This window comes from Cynocephalus volans, chromosome 5 (genome assembly GCF_027409185.1).
Source record: "Cynocephalus volans isolate mCynVol1 chromosome 5, mCynVol1.pri, whole genome shotgun sequence".
In the NCBI taxonomy this organism is placed as follows: Eukaryota; Metazoa; Chordata; class Mammalia; order Dermoptera; family Cynocephalidae; genus Cynocephalus; species Cynocephalus volans.
In genome coordinates, this window is record NC_084464.1 from 66,747,454 (window position 1) to 66,762,200 (window position 14,747).

Here is a 14,747-nt window from a genome sequence, read left to right on the forward strand (position 1 = left end):
TTTTTCCACCAACTTTGTAAAGCTCATAAGCTGCTATATTTAACTAGAGCTATTACCTAGAGTTAGTCTGGTTAAGAATTTGAACTCGGAAAATCTTAAAACCCAAAACCCTCAGTAGAAATTCATTCAATCATTTTCTAAAAAATAATAATAATTATTGAGCATTTACAATAAACCAAGCTAAACAGATAAGCAGCCTGCTCTCCCTTAATCTCCCTACTGTATTTCCATACCATGTCTTAGTGTTAGGGACTTCCTTACAATTCTGGGGTTACTTTATATTCCAATTCACAGAGAATGAAGTTGTACTCTAATAGGAGACTACTAAAAATTTTTTTATTCCTACTGTCGGAGAAATAAAACTTTATGAAACAAGGTAATGGGTATAGAACACATTGACCTCACCAGTAAAGGGTTTAGGGAAGTTACTCTTAGAGTACTTCACTCACACTGCATGTACAGCACCTTAATTGTTGCATGATTCATCTTGCTGGTTTTCCCCCACAGACTGAGATCTCCTAAAGGAAAGCAACTTTGTATTTTTTTCCATCGTTGTGCATGTCATGGGCATTTGCTGTGCAATAAATTTTTCTATAATTTGTTAAGTTAATGAATGAAAAAATAAAGTTAGATAAGAAACAAAACAAATCGGTACTCTGGCTAAGGACGGCACTCCTTAGAGCCATTTGTGTCTTATTATATTTGTCTGACATTTAAGTCAGTATCTTCTCGCCCCACTGGACTTTGTCTAAGGAGACAGTCTGCGAATGTATGATAAAATCAAACTCTGAAAATAATAGCTGAGGCCCTAATGGACCACCCCAGCCATAACCGACCACACAAACCAAAAGTCTGTAAATTATTTATGAAAGTGCCAGACGGTCTACTAAGTCAATGTCACTTAATACTCACAATGTTGCTTATAAATGATACCTGTTAGAATCACATGGAAGAAGTCTTTCTCAAAAACCAGCAACATTTTATATGCATACAAATATTTAATAATTTTCCTCTTTTAAAGTTTCTACTTTATTTGTGGTGGTATTTATATTTATTACAGAAGTAATAAATATTTGTTTTAAAATGGCAAATACAGAGATTGAAAACAAAATCTCTCTCTCTGGAGTTAACCAATTTTAACACTTTGGTTTTCACACCTCTCCATGTTTGCATATAGAATTTTTTTTCTTTTTTTTAATAAAAATGCAATACCTATTAGTCCTCTGCCTTTTAATTTTCCTTAATAATATGTGAGTGAAATATTATAGGCCAATACTTAAGAGAACTAACTTTCTTTATTAGTTGCTTAATGTTCAAATATCAAAATTTATTCAACTATACCCTACTCATGATAATTCAGGTTGTTTCCAGTAGTTTACTATTATAAACAACGACAATAAATACCCTTGCACTTAAATTCTACTTGTAGGAAAGATTCTGAAGTACTGATGGGTCAAAGAGTGTGTCTGCCTTCACGAGCAACAACCTCCTTTCCCCAGAGGTGGTAACAAGTCACACATTCACAAGCAGTGCAGGAGTGTACTGTTTCCCCACATTCTTGCCAGTACTGGATATGACAATAAACACTTTTGGAAGATGATAAGAATAGAAGTGGTTACTACCTTTAAAAAAATACTATTTCCAGTTTTTTTCTAAAACCCTTTAAATTCCTCCCTAGACTTGCCCACTGTCAAAAATTTGCCATCTGTCTCCAATTAACCAATGAGCTGTACTACAGAAATTCACTTATAAGTTCCAAACAACCAATTTATAGCACATTTTCTCTTAAAAATGCTGTTTAAATGCAGGTTAGATAGTCCAGGCTAATACAAAACTGTATTTTTAATTTTAAAAATGATACAACAACATTATCCATGTATAACATGCATTGACATTTTACAGTCAATCTACAATAATAAAATATATAACATTGGATCCATTAAAAACGTTCAATAAACATATACAACAGACGTGTTCTTAAGAGAAACAGTTTCCAAATCACATCATTCCCAACTGTATATTTACCTGCTGTTATCACAGTGGGAACAGAGGAGACTGGGATAGCCAGAAGACACAGAACTGAGCAGGAGAGGAAGAAAGAAGAGGGGGTGTATAAACGTATGTGTGGAGACCCCAAGAGTCTAGAAGGTACTTCAGAAAGTTCACAGAAAAAAAGACTTAAAAGATAATAATGAATCATTCCATAACTTTCTGAAGTAACCTCATAGCTCCCAACTTTCCAGAGATACCAGGAGATAAGCTCCCTTTCCTTCTCTCCTTGCCCTTTCCTTCTTCGCACCCCACACACAACATATGCCCATTTGAGGTGAGGACAAATCCAAACTTTCCATCCTTTCCACTGCTGCTAAAATCCTAAATGTATTAAAATTGAAGCCACACAGCATCATATTCTCTATTCCAATCCAGAACAGAAGGGAAGGCTCTGGATTCCAGCAGATCCTCAGAAAGCAGGCCATGCAGAGTGATGATATATGGGGGTGGTCAGAGGCTGGATCTGCCTGCCTGGAGCCTGGAAACAAGCCAGACAGCCGCACACTGATCCAAGAGCTGTAGCCAATTTTCACTCAACCCTTCAAGGTGGGGGAATATTTTAATTGCATGTTATAATTCCCATTTATATTAAGCCAACTATTTCTTGAAGCCCCAGAACACTGATGAGGCTGCTGCATGCAATTTATCATCACTGACATAATGTTGGTCCCTAAAATACATAAAACATTAAATGTAACTCTGAAACCTCAGCATTCCTCTCACTGCATGTATAGAATAACATTGACGTCACTACTTCTGTCTCTGCTATTGCTTTTTCCACTCATTTCTTCATTCTTTCCCTTACTAATTCTCTAGTAATTCTTAGCTTTTTCATTAAGTTGCTTAGATATAGCCAATGAAAGTACCCCTTCTATCCACTAGTAAGTAAAAAAGGAGACTGAGCAATGTGAACAACTAGAAATCTGGAGACCTCGGTTTAGATTCTGCCTTTTCCTTTACTGATTCCACTTTTCGGGACTTCTGGTTTTCTCAGGTATAAAATGAAAGGACTGAAAATCAATACACTTCAATATTTCTATCTTTTCCCTACATCTACCACAAGCAATGGTAATTCTCCAAGGACAGGCAGGTAGGAGAGAAGAATCAGGGTTAGTTGCATAACTATCCCACAGTCCCATTAATAGTGGAAGGGGAAAGAGGGAAGGGAAAAACAAATCTAGACAGCTTCAGCAATCGCCAGAATGAAGCCCCCTCAAAGCTGAAGACCACAATCCCTAATCTTGAGGCTGCAGCTCCACCCAGAATCAAATCACTGGCTTGAAAAACTTGGGGAAAGAAATGGCCAACCAGGAATTGTTTGTTCAGGTTCACTGGAAAAGTGAGGAATTAAAAGTACCATGAAAGAAATCTTCCATGTAACCAGAGACAGAAGAAGGAGACTCAGAGAGAACAACATTTAGGCCTTTCCTCAAGAATGTATATGGTGGTCATTTAACCATACACAAAAGAAACATTGATCTATACATGCAAGAACAACACAGAGTAGTAAGACAGATAACAGTTTTTAAATTTCAAAAAAAAATGGTCATTTGCACATACTTGAAGGCACTAAGTTTACATATCATTAATGCACATAACGAGCATGGAAAAACTTCTAAAAATGTGAATTTCTTCCAAAGTTCTACTTCAATCAATGTTACAGATAAATCTAACCCCCCAAAGTACTCATTGATTTGGTGCCATTAACAGATAATACAGACTTGAAGACTAGCAAAAGTAATGAAATACAAATGCAGTAAATGATTACAAACTATATCAAAAGGCTGGAAGGCATTTTAAAAGGGTTTTCAAAAGGAATCAATATCAGTTTCTGAAAAAATAAAAATCACAAATACAACGATCATTTCTAAAATAAAAAATGAGGTGGATGCCATAAATAATAAATAGAAAATATGTCACAAAATGATGTCGAGGATAACCAAACAGATCATATCAGTATGAAATGACACATTCATAATTCAACCAAAAATATAAAAGACCATAACTTTCTTATGTCTACAATGTTAAGAATCTAACATACTTGCTGGCACATAAAAACACTCAAGAAATGAATAAATGACGAAATAATTAATTAAGGCAGGTTTTAAAGAATGATTAGGAACCTTAGCAATGATTCATTTTAATTTATAAACCATCCAAGACTAGAAGTTAGCATAAGAACTAGGAATAGAAACCATATCTCCTGATTATTAGTCATTGTTTCCTTTATTGTTAAATTTCTAAAATCAAGAATGATTAGAATTTTCAAATTAGATATATAACTCAAGAATCTATTTAATCATGAATTAGGCAGTATCTTATAAACGGTTAATTGCTAAGTGGCTTATATAATCCATATGAATTCTTTCTTATCTTGAAAACCTTATGTTTCTGAAGTTAATAATTAGAAAAGAAACCAGTATAATAATATCAACCAAAAATTACCAGGGTACAAAATTGCTTAAATGTTTCATGATATTGTTTACCACCACTACATAAACAGAATGTATGCATCAGTCATTAAAAATGTTTTGATATAATGTTTCATGGCATTAAAAAATGCTATGACATATTAAGTGAATAAGCAGGATATAGAACTTTATGCACAGCAGTCTAAATTTCTAAATGTTATATATTAAGGAAAAAAGAGAAAAAGAAAATGAGAAGGAAATATGTCAGAAAATTAATTAGTATATTTGGATAATGAAACTACAGACTATTTTTTACTCATATTTTGTATACTTCTTTATTTTCCAAAAATGTTAGCAAGTGTATGTCATAGGTTTTCTTCTGGTGTTCCCCCAAGTACTTAAGTTGTTCCTCCTTTTCCACTGAATACTGCAGAAAGTACATCTTTAGTCAATGGGATAGTTTTTCTATCTAAATGTACCGCCCTATAATTTTAAGAGCCACTTCACTTAGTAATGGAAATAAGAGATAATGGAATTTTCCCTCAAGTAACTAAATCCTCTACAGTCAGCAACAGAATTTTTCACTGAAGTTTATGGATTATGATAGCACAAAACCACATTAAACAAAAAGTAAACCATACTTCTCTCCTTCCTAAATATGGACCTCTACCAATAATACCAGAATGTATTCAATTGCTATTTACTTAAATTGAGACTATTCACCTCTCACCACATACTTTACTTCTAGCGCATATTATTAATAACTCTGAATGCATATAAGGATGGGCCACAATTACCTATAGTAGAGTGCTCTCTGGACTGTCCATCAGAAGACCAGAATTCTAGTCCCCAGTTGGCTAGCCAGTCAATACAACCATGGGAGCGTGGTTTCCTTGGCTATAAAATAAGGGCACCGGCACCTGTGTTACTTGTCTCAGAGAGATGCTATAAGAATCAAATTGTGTCATATATGCAAAAACATGAAAAATATGTAAGGTGCTATATATATATATATATATAATGATCATCAATCTAATCTGACATTTCCTACACCATGTTAAGAGTTTCTTTCTCATTCAGTCTTTACATTTGCTGAGCCATGTTCCAGTTTGGTGAAGATCTATTTCTCTTGGCCCCAAGTGCTCCATCTCTTCCCAGTTTTCCTAGGGAAATACTAAGTATGAAGATTATGGGGGCTGAGGAACAGGGTATATTACATGGTAATTTGTTCTCTTGAAGCATATAATCAGTTAATTTCCAACTAAAAATATGAGAAAGGCTGGGAACAATGGTGCTTGAATGTTTTCCAAGGAATGCTAATTACAATAATACTTCATTCTGCTTATTTTATCATTTTAATTCTGCTGACACACAAGTTTAGATTTCTATATAGTTTTCTAAGTGGAAAGGGATAGATATTAAGTACATCTCTGTTCTTCCACATGAAAACTAAAGTATCGTTGTATCTTGCTTTCTGTAATTTAGAATCCTTTAATCCTGCTTTAGACTCTCCAAAAATGTTCAAAGAAAAGTATAAAAACTACAAATTATCTGTAGTAGGTAAATTATTATAGCTTCTGAGATTGCTTGAAGGACACATTCTAATAACATTGCAAAATGTCTTCATAAACATAAGCCTTTGCCTAAAGAGGCATAAAATTCACACTATATACTAAATCAAGCTCTGAATTTTGATCACTCAGCTTTTTATTCACTAAGTATTTTCAATATTCTCACATTTCTCTTATGTAGATAAGGTTATCACCAAGATTACAAAACGAACAACCAAATACTCCTTTAATCATTCACTTTTTTTCTAGCAAAGGCAGTCAATGGTGTTCAGCATTCATAAATATTTAGGGGATGTGGCTCTTCTCAAATATACTAAAAGAAAAATCAGGTAATCTTCCTCTAACTCAACTCCCATTTTAAATACCAATTATGATCACTTACATAAAAGCACTGTCTTAACTCTAAGGGGAAACAGCATAAAATTCTGGGTTCTTAGATACTATATACATACAGCACTACACCCAATCTATAATCAAATCACCATAACAAAAACTTGCTAAAAAATTAAAACAAACTAATTCCTATCCAACTCTACTTCTGCTTACATTTTAAAAGAAGAAATTCAATATCCTAAGAGTTTAACTTTCACATGTTTTATAGGACAGGGACTCCTAATTTCAGTCTGTCCTTAAAATAGAACAGTTCAACTAATTTTAGACTCAAGTGTTATAAAGTATCATAGCTGCCAACTAACTGGATACCTGAATTGCAGCAGCAGTATAAGAAGATATACCAAAACAAACTGTCACATTGCTGAACTCTGAGCCACCACACACAACTCTATGGTAGGTACAATACACAATGTACTTAGCCAAAACAATACAGTACTTAAGAACACTATGACCATATGAAAGGAAATAATCAGGACTTTATTCATTTAAACAATATCCATAAACTGCAATGGCTCAAAGGTGTCAAAAGGAAGTAATGGTATAAAAAGACTACTGACCATTTGTAAAACATATATCTAAGAAAGGACTGCTATCCAAAATTACACAGAACTCTTAAAGCTCATCAATTAGAAAACAAACAACTGCAGTAAAAAGTAGTAAAAAATATGCAGATCTGAACAGACAGCTCACCAAATGAGATATGGCAAATACATACACAAAAAGATGCTTAACTCCATATGTTATTAGGGAATTACAAATTCAAACAACAATGAGATAATACTGCACACCTACTAAAATGGCTAAAATACAAAACAGTGATGATACCAAATGCTCACAAGGATGAGGAGCAACAAGATCTCATTCATTGCTGTTAGAAATGAAAAACGGTACAGACACTTTGGAAGATGGTTTAGGAGTTCCTTCCAAAGCTAAACATACCATCTGATCCAGCAATCATACTTCTATAACCAAATGACTTAAAAACTTAAGTCCACACAAAAACCTGCACACGGTTGTTTTCAGCAGCTATATTCCACACAAAAACCTGCACACAGTTGTTTTCAGCAGCTATATTCCTAAATGCCAAACCTTGGAAGCAGCCAATATGTCCTTCAGTAGGTGAATGAATAAACTGTGGAATATTATTCAGCAATAAAAAGATGAGCTGGCAAGGCATGAGAAGACATGGAAGAACCTTAAATGCATACTGCTAATGAAAGGAGACAGTCTGAAAAGGCAACATACTATATGATTCCAACCATATGACATTCTGGAAAAGACAAAACTACAGAGAGAGCAAAAAGATCAGTGGCTGTCAGGGGCGTTGGCGGGGGAAGAACAGGTAGAACACAGAGAATTTTGGGGGCAGTGAAACTATTCTTTATGATACTATAATGGTAGTACGTGACACATGACATTATGCATTTGTCAAAACCCATAGAACTGTACAAAAGAGTGAACCCTAATATAAACTATGGATCTTAGTCAATAATAATGTATCAGTATTGGTTCATCAACTGTAACAAACATACCCCACCAATATAAAAGGTCAATAGGGAAAACTATGGAAACTCTCTGTATTTCCTGCTCAATTTTTCTATAATCTAAAACTGCTTAAAATACAGTGCATTAATTTTTTTTTTAAAGAGAGGGAAAAGGCTACTAGCCTAGGAGGAGCCAGAGGACTTGAGTTTTAGGTTTGCTTCATGCATTGGCTACCTATGTAATCTCCACTGCTCAGAACATTTCATACCTATGCCCTATTTTATCTCAGTGTTATTAACCCAATGTCCACCTCATTAACCAATGTCTATCTCACTGGGTTAATAAAGGTGGGATCAAATAAGCTACCAAGTTGTAGTATTATTTCATGCCAAAAAATGAAGACTACAAATTGTCACACTGGCATGGCCAGCACTGAGAACTCTAGTACTGAATATAGGGGCATGTTTCTAACTCACTGGGACAATAGTATCTTTGTATAATATGTTTAATAGCAGGATTCACTGGGAAATATTTTCACCCACTAGAGAAAAATCAAGACTTTGTCAACTCCCTTTCACGATTCTTTCCAGGAAACATTTCAGGCATGTATCAAAGCAGCCACATTCATTTGTGACATTTACAGAAACTTAGTTCTTTTCAAAATCTCCTCAATCTAAATACACACTGGAAATGCTCATATTAAAATTTTATTTTCCTTTCATGGATATCTAATCATTAGAATTTATAATCCAGCTAAGATCTAACAGTTCAAGCTTCAAAATTTATTTAATATTTTAATTGAAATAAATCTCTCTGAATTTTTAAACTATTAATTTTGACTTCATGCATCCATTTAACACAGCTCAGAACGTTCTAATATTAATCAAAATCAAAATCCTAATAAAAATATTGTCATAAAAGTTATTTCTGCAACATTTTCCAGTCAATGTAATAACACTCAAAATATATATAGTTTATGTCAAATATACACTTGATGTTCAAATGCCATTGCTACCACTTATAGCTATATGATTTCAGGAAAGTTAACTTCTGGAAGCCTCAATTTCCTTATTTGTAGTAGTTGTAGAGAGAATTATGAGAATTGGAAATGATAATATACATAACCCATATGCAACACCCAGGTATTGTGCCTAGCATAAAAGTAGTTAGGCATATAAATCGTAGTTATTATTTTTACATTTTTAAGTTAAAAATTAAAGGCTTAATGCATAAATTCTAGGATGGCTAAGAACTTATATCACATGATCATATATATATATATATATATATATATATATATATATCACTTGATCACCGAACTTCTTATATACCAAACCAAACTGACTCTACATATTTGCTGAAGTTTATGTTAAAAAAATAAAGAAAGAAAGAAAATAAGGTTTATTGAAATAAAACCAAATTAAAAAAATTATTGAAACATATTGACAGGTTTTTTCATCATTTATACTTACCTTTAAAAAGGATAAGAAAACAGATCTATTGTTCTAAGATGCTACTAATCATGCTCATAGGATTCCCAACAAGAATGTGAAGTTATTACTTAAGCAGCCCTACATTAAACAGAACATTAAAGTTTTCTACAGCACACTACTTGCTGTATTTCCAATGTCAAGCAAAATAGCATTTACTCCACTTAACTACCAAGGAAAGTGTAATAACGATTAATATTAAAAATTTGTTTCAAAAACATCTTTTCTAATACATTTTACAAAATTTTTTACAAATTAAAACCATCCCAAACTTCTTAGAATGTAAGTTGGACAACAGAAGTTGTTGCACCCCTTCCTGTCTCCACATACAGAACCAATCAGTCAGCTGTCCTGACAATTTCTGAAATTCCTTTTGAACCAGACTTCTATTGCAACCACCATAAGTTTACAATGGCCTCCTAACCTGTCTCCTGCCTCCTGAGTCTTCCTTTCTGCTTGATCCTCCACACTGCTGCCAGAGGTATCTCTCTCAAACCTATCTCACTGGTAACATCCTGAAGATCATCAAGATCCCCCTCCCTAAGAATAAAGCTCAAATTCAGTCCTGGATATGGCATTCAAGAACCTTTCCAATCTGGTCCAACATCACCCTCCATCATTCATCCATTTCCATCTTCCTATAACCTCTATCCAATCCCTTCCCTAAAACCTACTCTGCACTTCAGACAAACATTCAAAATGGATTCCATGGTTATGCCAATGAAATGGGGACAGTCATGCTAATCTCTCCTTTTGGCATTTTCCTCCCTGGTACTTTCACCTTCTCACAGAGTAAAATCCCATTTGACTCCCTAACACCCAACCCAAGCAGAATTATTTGGTTCCTCTTTTGGGAGAGATGAAAGTAGGGTGGAAAACAAAAGCAAACAAAATTGCATTAAAGGAAAGAAGAAGGTGGAGGAAGAAGGGAGGGTGTGTTTAATCACTTATAGAAACGATGATATAACATACCTCAACAAATAGCTGCCTGAAATTCCTCTTTGGAAATAGGTAGAATGAATCCCTAAATTACTACAAGTAGGTAGAATGTAATCCCTAAATTACTACATGGACACAGAAGTCTTTCCTGTTTTTTTCTTCCAAATCCATTATAAGAGAGGAGTTTCATGCACGTATCAGAAGCATCTGGGTTTTCTTTCAACTAATGAGCAATAATAAACATTCTAAACTGCAAATCATCTTCTTTCCCTCAATTCATTCATCCGATTTATAGAGGCTGATGATTTTGGTACATTTTATATATTTTTATACTCAGTTGTGACACTAAAACAGAACTGAAAACATGACAGCCTAGATATTCCATCTTGTTGTCACCTCTATAGCTTCAGATGTTTTCATAATCTCCAATTTCATGAAGACGCTTTGGTTAAATGCTCCAGCTCCCCACAGAGCCAGGCTTCTGAGGCACACATGACCCAAAAGCATGAATACAAATGCTTCTTTGCCTGACTACAAAATAACGATAATAAATTGTTCTCACCACGTCTCCTTACATATATTACCTAAAATTGTTGAGCCAGAAAATAAGCATCTCCAAAGTGCTCAAATTAAAAAAAAAAAAAAAAAACACTAAAAGTTTAAAAATCATAAAGCTTTTTTGTAAAGCTCCTGACTAAATGTTGAGATTGTTAGAACAAAAGAAACTAAGAGAGCATCAGTATGATATTCAAAGTTCAAAGTTAAATTCACTAAATATATCTAACAATTGTTCACATTTCTGAACTGATATGTACTCTTTATGGTGTGAGGCAAAGTTCTCTGGCCAATTTAAATCCTAATTATTTGGTGAAAATTACTTTTCAAATCCATGTTGTAACACTATACAACATTCAATTGCATCATTTTGAAAATCCTTAGAGACTTCAATGGACCTTCTCAGATACTCCCTCAGTTGTGTTATGGTTATTAACATGTACCCAAACTTTAAGTTTCCAATTTCAGCGCAGACACTTTACCCTCTGTGTGCCAGACACTGCTGGTGGCAAAACCAATAGCCATTCTTTCATTATTCTTTACAAACAGAACTTCACCTTTGCTCAGGCACTAAATGGGGCCAGCTTAAAAATCTACATGTCCTACCCTGCTTGTAGATAGGGGTGTCCCCTGAACAGGTCTCACCTGGGATTGAGACACAAGGGCTGGAAGAGGGGCAGCCATCTTGTGATCACAAAATGACCACATGATACATTAAAAGTGGCTCAGCAGAAATATCTAAGTCCTTACTGGCAAATGGAGGTATCCTACAGCCCTGGCCTGTCTACCTTGGGCCTCTCAGTACCTGAGAAAAAGAAAACATCTATTTGGTTAAGTATTATCACCTGTTTTCTATCACAAACAGCCAAACACAACTCTAACACCAGATAAAACTGGTTTCATTTTCTTAAGAAAAAGCCCAAACTAATACTGTTATAACTAGCTACAATATAACACTGTCATGATGCAGCACAATTAAAGTTCACTTATTACATAACTGACTGTTTGTTAAGCCATGAATAGAGCATGAGCAGATGAAATTTGAAATCATTTTCGGAGAATCCTGGAAGCCAATTGAAAACCACTGAGCAAAAGATCATCACAGGCTGCACTATATGAAAGGGGAAAAATACCCTAAAATAAAGTTCCAATTCATCTGAGCACCAGAGTTGGTTTACAGAGTAAAAAGACAGGATTTTTACCAATCACACATCTATGTGAGCCATAAAACTGAACTGAAAATGAAAATTATAGTAGCCTTAGTTCCTTTTCTCACCACGCACATGCGCAGAATTATATAGCTTTAATGAAAAAAGGAACTAAAGCAATTATTAAAGTATTTGTGAAAAACAGAGAAAATTTTGCCTATTGTCTAATAAAACTTATTAGGCTCTCATTAATTACCTTTTTGTCACTTATATTAAAAAGTAACAATGTGTTGAGAAAATAATATCTTCCAGTGATACACTCAAACAGCAGAATTCGATAAAGTGACAATTAATTAAATCATTTAAAATAATAATAATATATAGGTTAGTTTTGCTACTTCAGAAGACAAGGGAGTTCTGTATGTTTTATGCTAAGTTACTAGAAATGTTTTCTATTACACAGTGAGTACACTGTATAATATACTATAGATATAAAAGAAAGCCACTGACAGGGACAATTTCTGGCACAAACAATAATAAGGAATTAGGTTTTATTCAAAAATAAATGCCTATTCACCCTGATTTTGGTATCAGCCAAAGTAATATGTTTTAAATCAGATGGCCCACAACAGTCTGACTGAATATATTTCGCAAGCAGTAGGACTAGAATATGAATCAGAACACTTTACCCTTCTCTGTAGCAAAGAGCTCTTTCTGTGTCATTCTAATGCAGCAAACAGTTGCGTATTTTTACTCAGAAGTAAAGGACCAAAGCGACACACAAGAATAGACCACACCATAAATAATTAGGGCTCACTCGCCACTATTCTTGCTTTTCTTCAGAGGGCCTGGTTTGAAGTTCTTCCAAGGCTGTCTGAGGACTAGGACTAACAAAACTCTCAAATTCTAAATCCAATACTCACATTTCCTGACATTGTAGATTATTATAATTCTACATTTCTGACAGGCCGATTTTGAATTTGTTCCAGCTGACTACACCACTTATACTACTCAACAGCTGGGGTAAATGATAACTCGGCAACCTGATAATATGCTAGATGAATGCAAACTCATTCTGTAACCAAGGAACTTTGTCAGAAATAAAAACCAAAATAACCTCTCTTAAGTTCAAATGGTAATGTAAAATGTTTCGTATAATGCATGATTTCAGAAAATAAGCAACTGTACTTTGAAAGTTTAGTGAACTGACACTCCCTATTCAAAGCCTACAATTCTTTTCTGATTAGATCAGCCCCCACAGCAAGTCATCAGGATAATAAGCACTGTAGTGAAGTCATCGTATTGGATACTGATGGGAAATCATAACTGGCTTCAAAACACACTGGGAAACAATGAATTTTCCAGGTCTCCAACTTTTCGTGGAATACACTAGCCAACACTCTTACTTTCTTTTCCAGAACTAAATGAAACATAGAACATGTATAAAGCCAAGTACAAACTAATGACCTAAGCATTTTAAAACCAAAAAGAAAATGAGGGAAGCTCCCCTCACTTTTTCAGTAAAATCTGAACAATATATTAGAAGTGTATGTTTAAGTCCAAAACTGATCTTAGGTTATGATTAAAAATGTACTGTCATGAGAAGTACAACAGCCTTCAAATCTTTAATTTCCTTTTATTTCCAAAGGCAAATAAAGACAAGCTTTTAAACAATGTCTGCTTCCTCCAGACAGGTCAAATCAGCACATTAGTTATTTCTGTTTTCAGTCACCTGAAATTACCCACATGTCACTGTGATAAAATGACAAAAAGTCATACAGCTATAATTTTTTCAAAAGTATAACATATATACACTTTAGAACTTTCAGAATTTTTTTTCTGACTTTATAGAGCTCTGATACATTTCTTCAATAAGGTTTACTGGTCTATATTGCAGTATTTATCATTTTTAACATTCTGGAGACAACTGATTAAGAACATTATTTTTAAATGGAAAGATGAAGGTAAACACAAGTATATTACACACACACACACACATACACACACACAAACAAACAAATGCTACAAATGTGCTTTAGCCCAAAATACCACAGCACTTGCTCAGTGGCAGTATTATACACAATAGAGTCTCAGCACAAAAGAATTCTGATTGTGCTGTTTACAAAACTCTACATGGATTGCAAGGTTTTAGTTATAAAACATACTCTATCTAGAAAGAAATAAAACAATTGTGGGTGGATTTTGAGTTTGGGGGAGATTTGGAATTTTATTATTCAGGTCAGGATTTTATATTTCTACTTTCTACTAATAGAAAACTACATGTATTTTTAACCATATAATCCCCTTCAATTTACAGAAATTGAGTTACTAAACACAAAGCAAATGTTTAAAAGATGCAAAACCATTTGAGTCCAACCTAAGAAATAGGCCACTATTCACTATTAATATATTAAGGCTCTGTGAGGTACCCTTGGGTGTGGAGCGTTTTAGGAACCACAACAAGGAGACGGTCTATACACACTTAAAATTAAGTACATTTCCAGAGACAAAAAGACACTTAAGATGAGAAGGTGCAAATTCTAATTTGTCAAACATTATGCTTTACCATAAAGTCAAAGAAAACATACTACTAAAATATCACTATTTATCAGGTTGGCATAGAATTTCATGAACATAAATGATAGGCAGAAAAACATCTCAAAACATACTTCTTTACATTTACATTTAAGACAAAGTCATCCA

General features: G+C 34.1%; 1 protein-coding gene across 6 annotated transcripts in view; it reads right to left on the minus strand.

The window, feature by feature from the left end:
* DST (dystonin) overlaps positions 1 to 14,747 on the minus strand; it is a 424,928-nt gene that overhangs the window by 323,023 nt on the left and 87,158 nt on the right. The gene's annotated exons all lie outside the window — the stretch shown is intronic.